Source organism: Phyllobates terribilis, unplaced genomic scaffold, assembly GCF_046119375.1.
Source record: "Phyllobates terribilis strain yellow unplaced genomic scaffold, ASM4611937v1 Scaffold_4__5_contigs__length_816908805, whole genome shotgun sequence".
NCBI lineage: Eukaryota > Metazoa > Chordata > Amphibia > Anura > Dendrobatidae > Phyllobates > Phyllobates terribilis.
The window spans coordinates 44117170-44133292 of NW_027362764.1; the positions used below are offsets into that span (position 1 = coordinate 44117170).

The window sequence follows — 16123 nt, forward strand, 5'->3', positions numbered from 1 at the left end:
TGTGCAGCGTGATAGTATAACCCCCAACGGGAGGGGTATGGCCTCAGGGCAGCCGACGTGGAAGATGGGGGTAGCAGGAACCACTCAGAGACGGTGCGGTGTAATTCAGGGTCTTTACTGGTAACAACGATAGACCCTCCCGGAGTACTTGCTAGCGAACGGGGCCTGGTCAGTCCTTGAGCAGATGGGATCTCCCCTGGCCAGGCGGAGTTGTAGGCCTCCCAAACTGACTGTACTCTTCTGGCTACCTTGCTAGAAGCGGATATAAGTAGCCCACGTCCCTGAGTGTACCGTGTGGTGCTCACCCGTATGGCCGGTGACTCGGGGCCTTCTATTGGCTTCCGCTCCACGATGGCGGTGCTGGTCCCACACGTGTGACCGTGCCTTCGGGTTTCTGGGCCTGAGGACCTGAAATCCCCTGCCGGTCGGCTTCTGCTGCTGGGTAAGAGTTAGTCCCCACAGCCTCGGACGCCGGGTCCGATAAGAAAGCTTCTCAGTCAGGGCGAGCTCTGCAGCTGCCAGCCCCTGACTCGTAGTAGTATTGCTCCCACTGAGCTCCAGCTGTTTCTTCCTATGACTGTCTCTTGTCTCTACTCTCCTTGACTCCTAACCCTGCTTCAGCCCCGGGTTTATATAGGGGAAGTTCTTCCCCTCCCAAGACTGGGCAGGAGGTGTGGCATGCACAGGATCCCTGACCAAGAGACCTCCCACCTGCTCTCAGACGTAATATCTCTATTACTGTGGCAACCAGACCCCTGGGGTGTCACAGTAGCACCTGGCGTCCATCTGGAGCCAAGTCTAACCACACCATCAGGGGCTCTAGCGAAGAGTCAGGTGATCACCTAGTCACAGTCCTCCAGGCTCTCCTCGGACCACGGCACAGTGGTTCCACCACCCAGCCCGTTACACAACATGGATATAAGTGCACAATGATGTGACAAGGGGAGCTAATAGTGCAGATATTTTCAGAATTGTATCACTTAAAAGAGATTTTCCACATCAATAAATCCCGGCAGAGCCAGGGTTAGGATGTAATAACAAAACTGTCAGGGACTAAACACTATATTTACCCCTATAATGGAGAAGGTTGTATTTGACCCATAGGCTTTGTTCATATGACACAGACGTTATATAAGAAATTAGTTTTGAAGTTAGGCTTAAAACTGGGAATGTTGGGAGTAAATCTGATAATCCAGGGCAGTGAGCTCTACAGAATGGGTGCAGCACGGGAGAAGTCCAGTAGTGATGAGAGAAAGAATAAGGAAGGAAGAGTAGAAAGGAAAGACATTTGACGCCATTTATTACATTGTTACTTTTCCCATTTTGTTTGCAACAAATATTGTGACAGAGTAAATCACCAGTCAGAAGTAAATTGCCACTAAAGCTGCAATAAGACAATGGAAAAAGAAAACCAAACACGCAGTTAAACCGGCGTCATCATTCTTCCCCGGGACTGCGCAGCCTTTGCCGGATATTGACCTTTCTCAAAGGGGAGGCAGAGGATCCCTGCGAATTTCAGAAAACATTTACAAGCAGAGAACGTTATTAACGTCCGGCTTAATTATTTTAGGATCTCCATGCAAATAAAGGGCAATAACTGGCGGCTTCTATCCAACTACAATCACACGGAGGGGACGTCGCTTCCATCAAATGTTTCCCCCACTATTGTGGTAGGCAATTTTCTTTGTCGCACGCTGAGCATGCATTTAGATAGAGCACAGTGACAGACAGAATTGGCTTATGAATTAATTTCGCTAATGTTACAATGTTCACATGATAGCACTTTGCCTGACATGTAAAAAAAATAAGCACATTACAGCGCGGCAGGGGAGATCTTACCAGTTACATTTTTATGCAAGTATTTTATAGAGAGAGATTCCTGGGTCAGTGTAATCAAGCCGCACAGTTTTGTTGCTCTGCCAGCTCTTGATGAAGGGCAGCGCTTACACAATTTCACAGTGTACTGAAGACATAAGCAATGTAAAACATTTAAAGAGAAAGAAGCTACTAAAAATGTGACATTTTATTTTGGAGAGGTTACAGTTAAAGGAGTTGTCATGATGATTTACTGCATTATCGCCTATTGACATAACATTTAGGACCCTCTTTATTAGCCGTAAAAGAAAGCAGCTCTTTACATATTCTGTACTGATCCTGAGTTACATCCTGCATTATACTCCAGAGCTGCACTCACTATTCTGCTGGTGCAGTCACTGTGTACATACATTACATTACTGATCCTGTATTGATCCTGAGTTACATCCTGTATTATACTCCAGAGCTGCACTCACTATTCTGCTGGTGGAGTCACTGTGTACATACATTACATTACTGATCCTGCATTGATCCTGAGTTACATCCTGTATTATACCCCAGAGCTGCACTCACTATTCTGCTGGTGGAGTCACTGTGTACATACATTACATTACTGATCCTGCATTGATCCTGAGTTACATCCTGTATTATACTCCAGAGCTGCACTCACTATTCTGCTGGTGCAGTCACTGTGTACATACATCACATTACTGATCCTGTACTGATCCTGAGTTACATCCTGTATTATACTCCAGAGCTGCACTCACTGTTCTGCTGGTGAAGTCACTGTGTACATACATTACATTACTGATCCTGAGTTACATCCTGTATTATACTCCAGAGCTGCACTCACTGTTCTGCTGGTGAAGTTACTGTGTACATACATTACATTACTGATCCTGAGTTACATCCTGTATTATACTCCAGAGCTGCACTCACTATTCTGCTTGTGCAGTCACTGTGTACATACATTACATTACTGATCCTGAGTTACATCCTGCATTATACTCCAGAGCTGCACTCACTATTCTGCTGGTGCAGTCACTGTGTACATACATTACATTACTGATCCTGTATTGATCCTGAGTTACATCCTGTATTATATCCCAGAGCTGCACTCACTATTCTGCTGGTGGAGTCACTGTGTACATACATTACATTACTGATCCTGTATTGATCCTGAGTTACATCCTGTATTATATCCCAGAGCTGCACTCACTATTCTGCTGGTGGAGTCACTGTGTACATACATTACATTACTGATCCTGCATTGATCCTGAGTTACATCCTGTATTATACTCCAGAGCTGCACTCACTATTCTGCTGGTGCAGTCACTGTGTACATATGTAGCACCCTGAGGATTCGGCTGCTACAGGGGTATTGCACCTCAAGCCAGAGGTGTGATATTCCACTCCCGGGTAAGGATGGAGTGTGGAACTGAGCTCAGTTAGCTGCATACACTACATACATCCCATTTCCGAGGGACAGACTGATGGTACTCCCACTAGGTATATGTGCAGGTACGACAGTGTCTGTCCCTGGCTGGAGTGGGAGGGGGGTGGAACATCCCAGTAGTGTAGGGGCAGATAGGGGGAGCAGTCTGGGTAAAGCTAGGAGCTCATTGGGTGCTGGTCACCTGAGCTCACACATAGAGGGAGTATATAAGGTGGGAACCATCTTAGATCAGGGTCAGTCTTCTGTAGAGGGTTAGTGAGTCCTGAGAGAGGTCCAGGAGCGCCTGCAGAGAGAAGAGAGAGAGGAGAAGAGAAGGACCCAGAGGGGGAGAAGAAGGAACCCCAAGAACCTAGTATACAACCAGAAGGGTGAAGGGTTGGCACGCAAGGGAACCGGATCCCAAATTAGTGGAGGAGAGAAACAACCCTCAGCTAAGAACCGGAGGCTGCGACATTACATGTGGAGCAGCCCCTCACTAAGTCCACTAAGAAGGCACACCAGGTATAGGGTCAGGGAACCCCGAAGAGGTGCACCCACCAAGAGGCCCGAGGGAGCCGGATATAATTGGACCCCTGGTGAGAAAGGCCAGTAGAGAGGACAGTCAGAAAGGGAGCTCAGGACCACGCTCCAGAATTGCTTGGGGGTTGGCCGAGTCCAGGACCTGGTGGACGCAGCACGGCTCGGGCGGTCACTCAAGGCCAGAGTGACCAACAGAACAGCAGTAAGTAAAAACCCTGAACTGCACAGCCCGACTCTGAGTCTTCTTACCATCCACACTGCACCACCACTACCACCATCCTCTACACCTGACCCCCTGAGGCTATACCCCTCCCGTTGGGGGTTATACTACCCGAAGCTGCACACATACCACCAGCCTCAGCGGACCCTGCTGCAGCGGCGGCCGTATTGACCGCAAATCAACGGGTGGCGTAGTCGACAAAAAGAACAACTAATAACATCTGTAAAGACTGCCACACACTGAGCTTGACACCCTGGGCACGGACCGGGTCACCGCCACTCGGAGACTACAACCCCCATCTGATCCGGCTCCGGGTATCCCCCAAACAGCACTGGCCCAGGGGGCGCGTCACATACATTACATTACTGATCCTGTACTGATCCTGAGTTACATCCTGTATTATACTCCAGAGCTGCACTCACTGTTCTGCTGGTGAAGTCACTGTGTACATACATTACATTACTGATCCTGAGTTACATCCTGTATTATACTCCAGAGCTGCACTCACTGTTCTGCTGGTGAAGTCACTGTGTACATACATTACATTACTGATCCTGAGTTACATCCTGTATTATACTCCACAGCTGCACTCACTATTCTGCTGGTGCAGTCACTGTGTACATACATTACATTACTGATCCTGAGTTACATCCTGCATTATACTCCAGAGCTGCACTCACTATTCTGCTGGTGCAGTCACTGTGTACATACATTACATTACTGATCCTGAGTTACCTCCTGTAGATCTTTTATTATAAAAATGAAAAACATAACAATAATAATAACAGAAACATAACAAAATTAATAACCAGAAAATAAACAGTGTAATGAAACTGGTCCAGCCGCTCCCTCTCTCCTCACACACATATTATACATATATACAGAATAATAACTACCTACACCATGACATCTGGTCCGGTTACCAAACAAATAATAACAATATAATAAACAATAACCGACAAATTATATACAAACTAATATATACATTCTTTTTTTTTTATTTTTTTTTTTTAAATAAATAAAATAAAATAAAATAAATACTAACTATACAAATATATACAAGACAAAACAAAACCCCCCACACTGGAGCCCACCAGTCCCTCCCCGGCACTGACCTGAGAGCTGGTCCTGCGCCTCATGCCTCAGTCCATGTCCAACGTCCATAGGCCAGATCAGGCAGTGCCAGTTTTTCACCCACATAACCAGTGTCCCACAAGATGAACCCACCTCCCCCCTTTTCCCACCACCCAACCTAACACCTACACCCAAACCCATATATACAATATATGCAGAAACAAACAATAAAATACCAAACAATACAATAACCACAACTGACAAAGCCCAAGTTCGGCGCCTGCAGCCCTACATCACTGTCTACTGATCAATAAAACAAAAATCTATGGTGTCAGCAGCAGCCCACCACCAGGAGAGGAGATGACCAGACTAGGGCACACTAAAAGAAAAGCCCCTCCAGAGGAGAGCGGCCCTCCGTGTACCCAGTCTCTCATACTCCAGAGAACGCACCTTCACCACGTCACCGAGTATGGTCCTAAACACATCGTCCACTGGGAGGATTTTCCGCTGTGTCGATACTAAGCACCGTGCGTTCCACGTGTGATACCTAACCACTGCGCTAACTAGAAATAAGGTGCAGCGGTCCCGACCACCCAGGTCCCCGAATGCTCCATAGGCCCATTCCGCATAAGAGAGACCGGCCAGCCGGGGCCAGCCAATGGAGGTGCCCACCCTGTTGTACACCTCTGTGTTAAAGGGACAACGAAGCAGGAAGTGGTCCATGCTTTCTAGCATGGTACCACAATGCTCCCGAGGACAGTTCCTGTCCTCAGAGCTCCTACACTTCAGATTGTCCCTCACACACAGTTTCCCATGGAAGCAGCGCCAAGCCAAGTCCCAAACCTTCGAGGGGATCCTGATAGAATTCAAAAGATGCAGACCCACCCCAAGATCCCGACTTGGGCAATCCCTGAGCGCCAGAGGCCTCTGAAAATGGGTCAACAGAACCCTTTTGTCAAGGAGCTTCCTTGGCAGAGTCCTGACCTCCCACATTCCCAGACCCCACCGGCGAATTACCTTCAGAACCACGGTAGCGTAAGCCGGGAGATGTCCATGCGGTGTGCGGAGATCCTTCACTTGCCCTCCTGTCTCCCATTCCTGGAAGAAAGGCTGAAACCATCCCTTACAGGAGAATACCCACGGAGGAGCCCTCTCTTTCCAGAGGTTTGCAATATTGATCTTAATGAAGGTATTCCCAAGGAATACCACAGGGTTGACCATACCCAACCCTCCTAGTCTCCTCGTATGGTAAGTAACCTCCCTCTTGACCAGGTTCAGTCTATTCCCCCATAACAGTTGGAAGAACAAACTGTAGACCGAGTCCAGAGAGGCTCTGGCAAGATGCACACACTGCCCAGATAGATCAGCAAAGGGAGCAGGTAAGTTTTGATCAGGTTTACCCTTTCCCTTAGGGTCAAAGACCAACCCTTCCATTGGTTCACCTTCTGAGTGGCGATCTCTAGCCTGCTGTCCCAATTTTGTTTGGGGTAATCCCCCTGGCCAAATTCAATGACAAGAACTTTTGCAGAGACTTTGGGTTCTGGAAGGGTGTCCGGGAGATCAAAACCAGGATCTCCTCCTCCCAGCCAGAGACTCTCACACTTATCCCGGTTGATCTTAGATCCGGATGCCTCCGAGTAGCGATTTACCTCTGACATCAGCCATTCTGCCTCCCCATCAGAGGAAACAAAAACGGTGACGTCATCGGCATATGCCACCACTCTCAGAGTGGCTTCCGGTGCTGCCCGGTCCATCCAGATTCCAGCCAACGGTCCACGCTCCACCCTCCTAAGAAGTGGGTTACACGTACAGTAGCGGGCTCAAGGGACAACCCTGGCGAACACCACACCGAACCTCCTCATTGACTTTGGCAGAGTGCCCGAGGAAAGACACTCATTGAATACCTCAGTCAAGAGGGGAACCAAGGCGTCCTTAAAGGTCTTATAGAATTCAGATGTTAAGCCATCTGGACCGGGAGATTTCTTTAGGGCAAGCCCTTCAATCGCCAACTTAACTTCCTCTTCCCTAATCATCTCTGTCAAAACACCAAGAGAGGGGTCTACCCCTGGTTCGGGGACGGCTTCAGCCAGAAAAGCCGACATCTCATCCCAATCCAGATCCCTCTTTCCCAAGAGGTGCGAGTAGAAGGATCTGACGACCTCCAGGATCCCTGATCTGGATCTTTTCAGGGACCCCGCAGTGTCAACCAGTCCTGTAACAACTTTACTATTCACTGACATCTTGCAGTTTCTGCAAGGGTCGGGCGAGCGGTACTTCCCGTAATCCCTCTCAAAAACCAAAGATGCGTGTCTATCATACTGACACCTCATTAGCAAAGATTTCACTCTGGAGAACTCCTCGCGGCTACCTCCAGTTGAGACAAGATGCTCGAGTTTCCTCCTCAGGCCCTGATACAGGCGATACCTGTCCAGGCTCCTGAGGCTCGAGAGCTGGCGGAAGAATCTCGCCACCCTTTTCTTAAACATCTCCCACCACTCTGACTTACTACTACAAAGATCCAGTAAGGGTACCTGGCTCTGAAGAAAATCCTCAAAGGACTGTCTTATCTCCGCTTCTTCCAAGAGAGACGAATTGAGCCTCCAAAAGCCTCTTCCCATCCGGGGGGGTCTCTGTAACATTCAGGGAAAACAAAATAAAACAGTGATCGGAGAACTTCACCTCAACAACAGATACTGCTGAAGAGACGGCTTCCTCCTTTAAATAAAACCTGTCTATCCTGGACCTACAGTTACCTCTATGATAGGTGAACCCCTCGTGGCCTGGGGTGTGCCGGATGTGGACATCCACCAGGCGAGCCTCACTAGCTATACTATTAAGGGCGACGCTATCATAAGTCAGCTTGTCTCTGGAACCTCGTCTATCCCGGGGCCTCATGACAGTGTTGAAGTCCCCTCCAAAGACGACCTGCCGACTCGTAAAAAGGTAGGGCTTGATCCTCGTAAAGAGACACTTCCGGTCCCACTTAGATTGGGGACCATAAATGTTAATGAGCCGAAGCTCCTGTCCCTTCATGAGGACATCTAATATCAGGCACCTCCCCATTTCTAGCTCAATAACCCGTCGGCATTCTACCGGTGCGGTAAAAAGCACCGCCACTCCGCTATACGGCTCGGCCGCAAGAGACCAATAGGAGGGCCCGAGTCTCCACTCCCTCTTAGCTATAAACACCTCTGCCATATTTGGCAGCCTGGTCTCTTGCAAAAAGAAAATGTCAGCTTCAACCCGGCTGAGAAAATCAAAGGCCGCAAATCTAGCCATATTTGACTTAAAGCTGGCGACATTAATGGATTGAGTTAGATGGCTTTCTTCTTCCCACTCCCCTTATCCTCTGCCTCAGAGGAGGAATCCTTCCCCCTCTTTAATGACACAGAGGTGTCCATTCCCACATTTTTCCTTCTTTTTTCGTCCTCGTCTCCGGACTCTGGGCCAGTCCCTCCCCCCAAGGACCTTGCATCCCCAGGAGAAGGAGACTCGGCGCCCCCTGTAAGCTCCGCTGAAGCCGGAATCTCACCCTCAGCCTCCTCCTCAGAGGAAGAGATGTTATCAAGGGCTTGGAACCGGTTAGAAAGACCAACCAGAGGGGAGTCGGTTTTACCTTCCTTAGGTACCTTCGTCAGAGCGGGAGAAGATGTTTTATCTCCCTTCTTTCTCTTCTTTTTGGTGCCAAGCTTACGTTTCTTCTCTAGCCACCGCTTATTATCCTCATCCATACTTTCATAATGGGAGGATTCTGAAGCAGAGGCAGTTTCCTCCCTGTGGATCCTCCTGACCTCCTCATCCAACTCATCATCCCTCGGGGCCTCAGCAGCAACACTGGCATCCAGGACACGGGCCGCCCCAGTAGCCCGGGGCTCACCCCGCTCCCTCTCCTGTCTGCGCTTGTCTAGACGCCTCAGCTGGGCAGGCGTCTTTTTATTGCTTTTCTTCCCTGGCTCCTCAGCTCCCCCACCCCTGCTAGTCCCCTTCCCAGCAGAATCGGCCTCACGGCTTACTCCCACCGGGGTCTCGACTGCATTAGCAAAGGAGCGAGGACATCGGCTGAATGGGTGACCTAACTCACCACACAGGTGGCACCTAATCTCCACACAAGAGGCGGCAAGATGGCCGACACCCCCACACAACGCGCATTTCTGCACGGTGCAGTTTTCACTGAAGTGTGTGGGGTCGCCGCACCTGTGACAGAGCTTCGGTTGCCCCTGGTAGAAGACCAGGATACGATCCCTACCCAGGAAGGCAGACGATAGAATGTGGGCAACCGTACCACCTGAACGCTTAAGTTTTACCATAAACGTCCAGGCCCCTGACCAGATACCAAACTCGTCGCGGTTTTTCTTTGGCATCTCCACCACCTCTCCATACCGACCAAGCCACGTCATGATGTCATAGCAAGAAAGCGACTCGTTACGAGTCATCACGGTCACTTTCTTGATCTGGTTTTGGCGAGACACTGCCTGAACGGCAAAGTCTCGCCAGCCGGGCTCATTTTTTGCCAACTCATAATTCGCCCAGAAGAGCTCAAGCCCCTCCGGCCGAACAAAGCTGACATCAAACTCAGGCGTGGAATAGGGATGTATCAAGGCGTAGATGTCAATCGCCTTGAAGCCCATCCTCAGCAGGAGCTCCACAACTTTAGACCTTGGCGGACATGCATCACTGCCCCTCCACCGAAGACGGACCACATTACTACGCACACTGCCTGGCCCGGCTGATGGGAGGGACCACACTGTATCTCCCCCTTTTTGCTCTCGGAAGGCCCCGAGGCCATGCCTCTCTATCCAGAAGGATAGATCAACCTCTCGACCCTCTACCATTAGTGATCTCTCCCCCTTCTTTAGAGCCTCCAGAAGGCGCCGTTGCAACATGCCGTCCCCAAAGCCCGGAGACGAGGAGGATGCCCTATTTGCCCCGGAGGTGACACTGGCATAACTCTGGACAGGTGTTGCCACCCCCAGGGGGGCAACCGGACCAGTGACCACATCAGCCCCAACAGTATCACCATTACCCACCTCCATCTCACCCTCCACCAAACCAGCAACCACACCACTAGACAATGAATTATCCTCATTCACCTCCACCACCACATTCATTCCTGCTGGACCAGTAACAATGGTGGATGACCTTTTGACCTCCGCATCAGGCACAAGGGGCTCAGTCACCTCCATAGAACTGGAGGCGACCTCACCCCCGGTGAGCTGCACTCACTGTTCTGCTTGTGAAGTCACTGTGTACATACATTACATTACTGATCCTGTATTGATCCTGAGTTACATCCTGTATTATACTCCAGAGCTGCACTCACTATTCTGCTGGTGCAGTCACTGTGTACATACATTACATTACTGATCCTGAGTTACATCCTGTATTATACTCCAGAACTGCACTCACTATTCTGCTGGTGCAGTCACTGTGTACACACATTACATTACTGATCCTGAGTTACATCCTGTATTATACTCCAGAGCTGCACTCACTATTCTGCTGGTGCAGTCACTGTGTACACACATTACATTACTGATCCTGAGTTACATCCTGTATTATACTCTAGAGCTGCACTCACTATTCTGCTGGTGCAGTCACTGTGTACATACATTACATTACTGATCCTGAGTTACATCCTGTATTATACTCCAGAGCTGCACTCACTATTCTGCTGGTGCAGTCACTGTGTACACACATTACATTACTGATCCTGAGTTACATCCCGTATTATACTCCAGAGCTGCACTCACTATTCTGCTGGTGCAGTCACTGTGAACATACATTACATTACTGATCCTGTACTGATCCTGAGTTACATCCTGTATTATCCTCCAGAGCTGCACTCACTATTTTGCTGGTGCAGTCACTATGTACATACATTACATTACTGATCATGTACTGATTCTGAGTTACATCCTGTATTATCCTCCAGAGCTGCACTCAGTATTCTGCTGGTGCAGTCACTGTGTACATACATTACATTACTGATCATGCACTGATCCTGAGTTACATCCTGTATTATCCTCCAGAGCTGCACTCACTATTCTGCTGGTGCAGTCACTGTGTACATACATTACATTACTGATCCTGAGTTACATCCTGTATTATACTCCAGAGCTGCACTCACTATTCTGCTGGTGCAGTCACTGTGTACATATATTACATTACTGATCCTGAGTTACATCCTGTAGATCTTTTATTATAAAAATGAAAAACATAACAATAATAATAACCAGAAAATAAACAATGTAATGAACTGGTCCAGCCGCTCTCTCTCTCCTCACACACATATTATACATATATACAGAATAATAACTACCTACACCATGACATCTGGTCCGGTTACCAAACAAATAATAACAATATAATAAACAATAACCGACAAATTATATACAAATATATACATTCTTATTAAAATAAATAAATAAATAAATAAATAAATAAATATATACTAACTATACAAATATATACAAGACAAAACAAAACCCCCCACACTGGAGCCCACCAGTCCCTCCCCGGCACTGACCTGAGAGCTGGTCCTGCGCCTCATGCCTCAGTCCATGTCCAACGTCCATAGGACAGATCAGGCAGTGCCAGTTTTTCACCCAAATAACCAGTGTCCCACAAGATGAACCCACCTCCCCGCTTTTCCCACCACCCAACCTAACACCTACACCCAAACCCATATATACAATATATACAGAAACAAACAATAGAATAACACACAATACAATAACCACAACTGAAAACGCCCAAGTTCGGCGCCTGCAGCCCTACATCACTGTCTACTGATCAAAACAAAACAAAAATCTATGGTGTCAGCAGCAGCACACCACCAGGAGAGGAGATGACCAGACTAGGGCACACTAAAAGAAAAGCCCCTCCAGAGGAGAGCGGCCCTCCGTGTACCCAGTCTCTCATACTCCAGAGAATGCACCTTCACCAGGTCACCGAGTATGGTCCTAAACACATCGTCCACTGGGAGGATTTTCCACTGCGTCGATACTAAGCACCGTGCGTTCCATGTGTGATACCTAACCAGTGCGCTAACTAGAAATAAGGTGCAGCGGTCCCGACCACCCAGGTCCCCGAATGCTCCATAGGCCCATTCCGCATAAGAGAGACCGGCCAGCCGGGGCCAGCCAATGGAGGCGCGCACCCTGTTGTACACCTCTGTGTTAAAGGGACAATGAAGCAGGAAGTGGTCCATGCTTTCAAGCATGGTACCACAATGCTCGCGAGAACAGTTCCTGTCCTCAGAGCTCCTACACTTCAGATTGTCCCTCACACACAGTTTCCCATGGAAGCAGCGCCAAGCCAAGTCCCAAAACTTCGAGGGGATCCTGATAGAATTCAAAAGATGCAGACCCACCCCAAGATCCCGACTTGGGCAATCCCTGAGTGCCAGAGGCCTCTGAAAATGGGTCAACAGAACCCTTTTGTCAAGGAGCTTCCTTGGCAGAGTCCTGACCTCCCACATTCCCAGACCCCACCAGCGAATTACCTTCAGAACCACGGTAGCGTAAGCCGGGAGATGTCCATGCGGTGTGCGGAGATCCTTCACTTGCCCTCCTGTCTCCCATTCCTGGAAGAAAGGCTGAAACCATCCCTTACAGGAGAAAACCCACGGAGGAGCCCTCTCTTTCCAGAAGTTTGCAATATTGATCTTAATGAAGGTATTCACAAGGAATACCACAGGGTTGACCATACCCAACCCTCCTAGTCTCCTCGTACGGTAAGTAACCTCCCTCTTGACCAGGTTCAGTCTATTCCCCCATAACAGTTGGAAGAACAAACTGTAGACCCGAGTCCAGAGAGGCTCCGGCAAGATGCACACACTGCCCAGATAGATCAGCAAAGGGAGCAGGTAAGTTTTGATCAGGTTTACCCTTTCCCTTAGGGTCAAAGACCAACCCTTCCATTGGTTCACCTTCTGTGTGGCGATCTCTAGCCTACTGTCCCAATTTTGTTTGGGTAATCCCCCTGGCCAAATTCGATGCTAAGAACTTTTGCAGAGACTCTTGGTCCTGGAAGGGTGTCCGTGAAATCAAAAACAGGATCTCCTCCTCCCAGCCAGAGACTCTCACACTTATCCCGGTTGATCTTGGACCCGGATGCCTCCGAGTAGCGATTTACCTCTGACATCAGCCATTCTGCCTCCCCATCAGAGGAAACAAAAACGGTGACGTCATCGGCATACGCCACCACTCTCAGAGTGGCTTCCGGTGCTGCCCGGTCCATCCCGATCCCAGCCAACGGTCCACGCTCCACCCTCCTAAGAAGTGGGTCAATCGCAAACACGTACAGTAGCGGGCTCAAGGGACAACCCTGGCGAACACCACACCCAACCTCAAAAGAGCTGCCAATCCAACCGTTCACAAGCGGGAAACTCTCTGCCCCAGAGTACAAGGTCTTAAGCCAATCAACAAACCCCCCCGGCAGGCCATACCTCAGAAGGACAGACCAGAGGTACTCATGATTAACCCGATCAAACGCTTTTGCCTGGTCCAATGACAGCATGTACCCCTTCCAGTGGCCAGCCCTACCCTGCTCCACCGCCTCTCGGACACAGAGTACAGCACTAATTGTACTGCGGCCCGGAACAGAGCAATGCTGGGCCCCCGAAAGGAGCTGGGGTGCAAATTTCACCAGCCGATTAAACAGCACCTTTGCCAAAACCTTCCTGTCTGCATTGAGAAGCGCTTTGGGACACTAATTCTCAATGCAAGATGGGTCCTTACCCTTTGACAAGATGATCAGGGCAGACCTCCTCATTGACTTTGGCAGAGTGCCCGAGGAAAGACACTCATTGAATACCTCAGTCAAGAGGGGAACCAAGGCGTCCTTAAAGGTCTTATAGAATTCAGATGTTAAGCCATTCGGACCGGGAGATTTCTTCAGGACAAGCCCTTCAATCGCCAACTTAACTTCCTCTTCCCTGATCATCTCTGTCAAAACGCCAAGAGAGGGGTCTACCCCTGGTTTGGGGACGGCTTCAGCCAGAAAAGCCGACATCTCATCCCAATCCAGATCCCTCTTCCCCAAGAGGTGCGAGTAGAAGGATCTGACAACCTCCAGGATCCCTGATCTGGATCTTTTCAGGGACCCCGCAGTGTCAACCAGTCCTGTAACAACTTTACTATTCACTGACATCTTGCAGTTTCTGTAAGGGTCGGGCGAGCGGTATTTCCCGTAATCCCTCTCAAAAACCAAAGATGCGTGTCTATCATACTGACACCTCATTAGCAAAGATTTCACTCTGGAGATCTCCTCGCGGCTACCTCCAGTTGAGACAAGATGCTCGAGTTTCCTCCTCAGGCCCTGATACAGGCGATACCTGTCCAGGTTCCTGAGGCTCGAGAGCTGGCGGAAGAATCTCGCCACCCTTTTCTTAAACATCTCCCACCACTCTGACTTACTACTACAAAGATCCAGTAAGGGTACCTGGCTTTGAAGAAAATCCTCAAAGGACTGTCTTATCTCCGCTTCTTCCAAGAGAGACGAATTGAGCCTCCAAAAGCCTCTTCCCATCCGGGGGGTCTCTGTAACATTCAGGGAAAACAAAATCAAACAGTGATCGGAGAACTCCACCTCAACAACAGATACTGCTGAAGAGACGGCTTCCTCCTTTAAATAAAACCTGTCTATCCTGGACCTACAGTTACCTCTATGATAGGTGAACCCCTCGTGGCCTGCGGTGTGCCGGATGTGGACATCCACCAGGCGAGCCTCACTAGCTATGCTATTAAGGGCGACGCTATCATAAGTCAGCTTGTCTCTGGAACCTCCTCTATCCCGGGGCCTCGTGACAGTGTTGAAGTCCCCTCCAAAGACGACCTGCCGACTCGTAAAAAGGTAGGGCTTGATCCTCATAAAGAGACACTTCCGGTCCCACTTAGATTGGGGACCATAAATGTTAATGAGCCGAAGCTCCTGTCCCTTCATGAGGACATCTAATATCAGGCACCTTCCCATTTCTAACTCAATAACCCGTCGGCATTCTACCGGTCCGGTAAAAAGGACCGCCACTCCGCTATACGGCTCGGCCGCAAGAAACCAATAGGAGGGCCCGAGTCTCCACTCCCTCTTAGCTATAAACACCTCTGCCATATTTGGCAGCCTGGTCTCTTGCAAAAAGAAAATGTCAGCTTCAACCCGGCTGAGAAAATCAAAGGCCGCATATCTAGCCATATTTGACTTAATGCTGGCGACATTAATGGACGCCAGCGTCAACGGAGTGGGTACCGCCATCATTGGTGATTAAGTTAGACGGCTTTCCTCTTCCCACTCCCCTTATCCTCTGCCTCAGACAAGGAATCCTTCCCCCTCTTTAATGACATAGAGGTGTCCATTTCAGCATTTTTCCTTCTTTTCTCGTCCTCGTCTCCGGACTCTGGGCCAGTCCCTCCCCCCAAGGACCTTGCATCCCCAGGAGAAGGAGACACGGCGCCCCCTGTAAGCTCCGCCGAAGCTGGAACCTCACCCTCAGCCTCCTCCTCAGAGGAAGAGATGTTATCAAGGGCTTGGAATCGGTTAGAAAGACCAACCAGAGGGGAGTCGGTTTTACCTTCCTTAGGTACCTTCGTCAGAGCGGGAGAAGATGTTTTATCTCCCTTCTTTTTCTTCTTTTTGGTGCCGAGCTTACGCTTGTTCTCTAGCCACCGCTTATTATCCTCATCCATACTTTCATAATGGGAGGATTCTGAGGCAGAGGCAGTTTCCTCCCTGTGGATCCTCCTGACCTCCTCATCCAACTCATCATCCCTCGGGGCCTCAGCAGCAAGACTGGCATCCAGGACAGGGGCTGCCCCGGTAGTCTGGGGCTCGCCCCGCTCCCTCTCCTGTCTGCGCTTGTCTAGACGCCTCAGCTGGGCAGGCGTCTTTTTATTGCTTTTCTTCCCTGGCCCCTCAGCTCCCCCACCCCTGCTAGTCCCCTCCCCAGCAGAATCGGCCTCACGGCTTTCTCCCACCGGGGTATCGACTGCATTAGCGAAAGAGCAAGGACAACGGCTGAATAGGTGACCTAACTCACCACACAG

The 16123-nt window shown here is 49.5% G+C and overlaps 1 long non-coding RNA gene across 1 annotated transcript in view; it reads left to right on the forward strand.

Moving 5' to 3' along the window:
• The first annotated feature begins 1475 nt into the window (after positions 1-1475).
• Positions 1476-16123, forward strand: part of LOC141264161 (uncharacterized) — a 58665-nt gene continuing 44017 nt past the window's right edge. Inside the window, exon 1 of the long non-coding RNA XR_012319812.1 lies at positions 1476-1670. This is a non-coding gene — a long non-coding RNA (uncharacterized lncRNA). The remainder of the gene's footprint in view (positions 1671-16123) is intronic.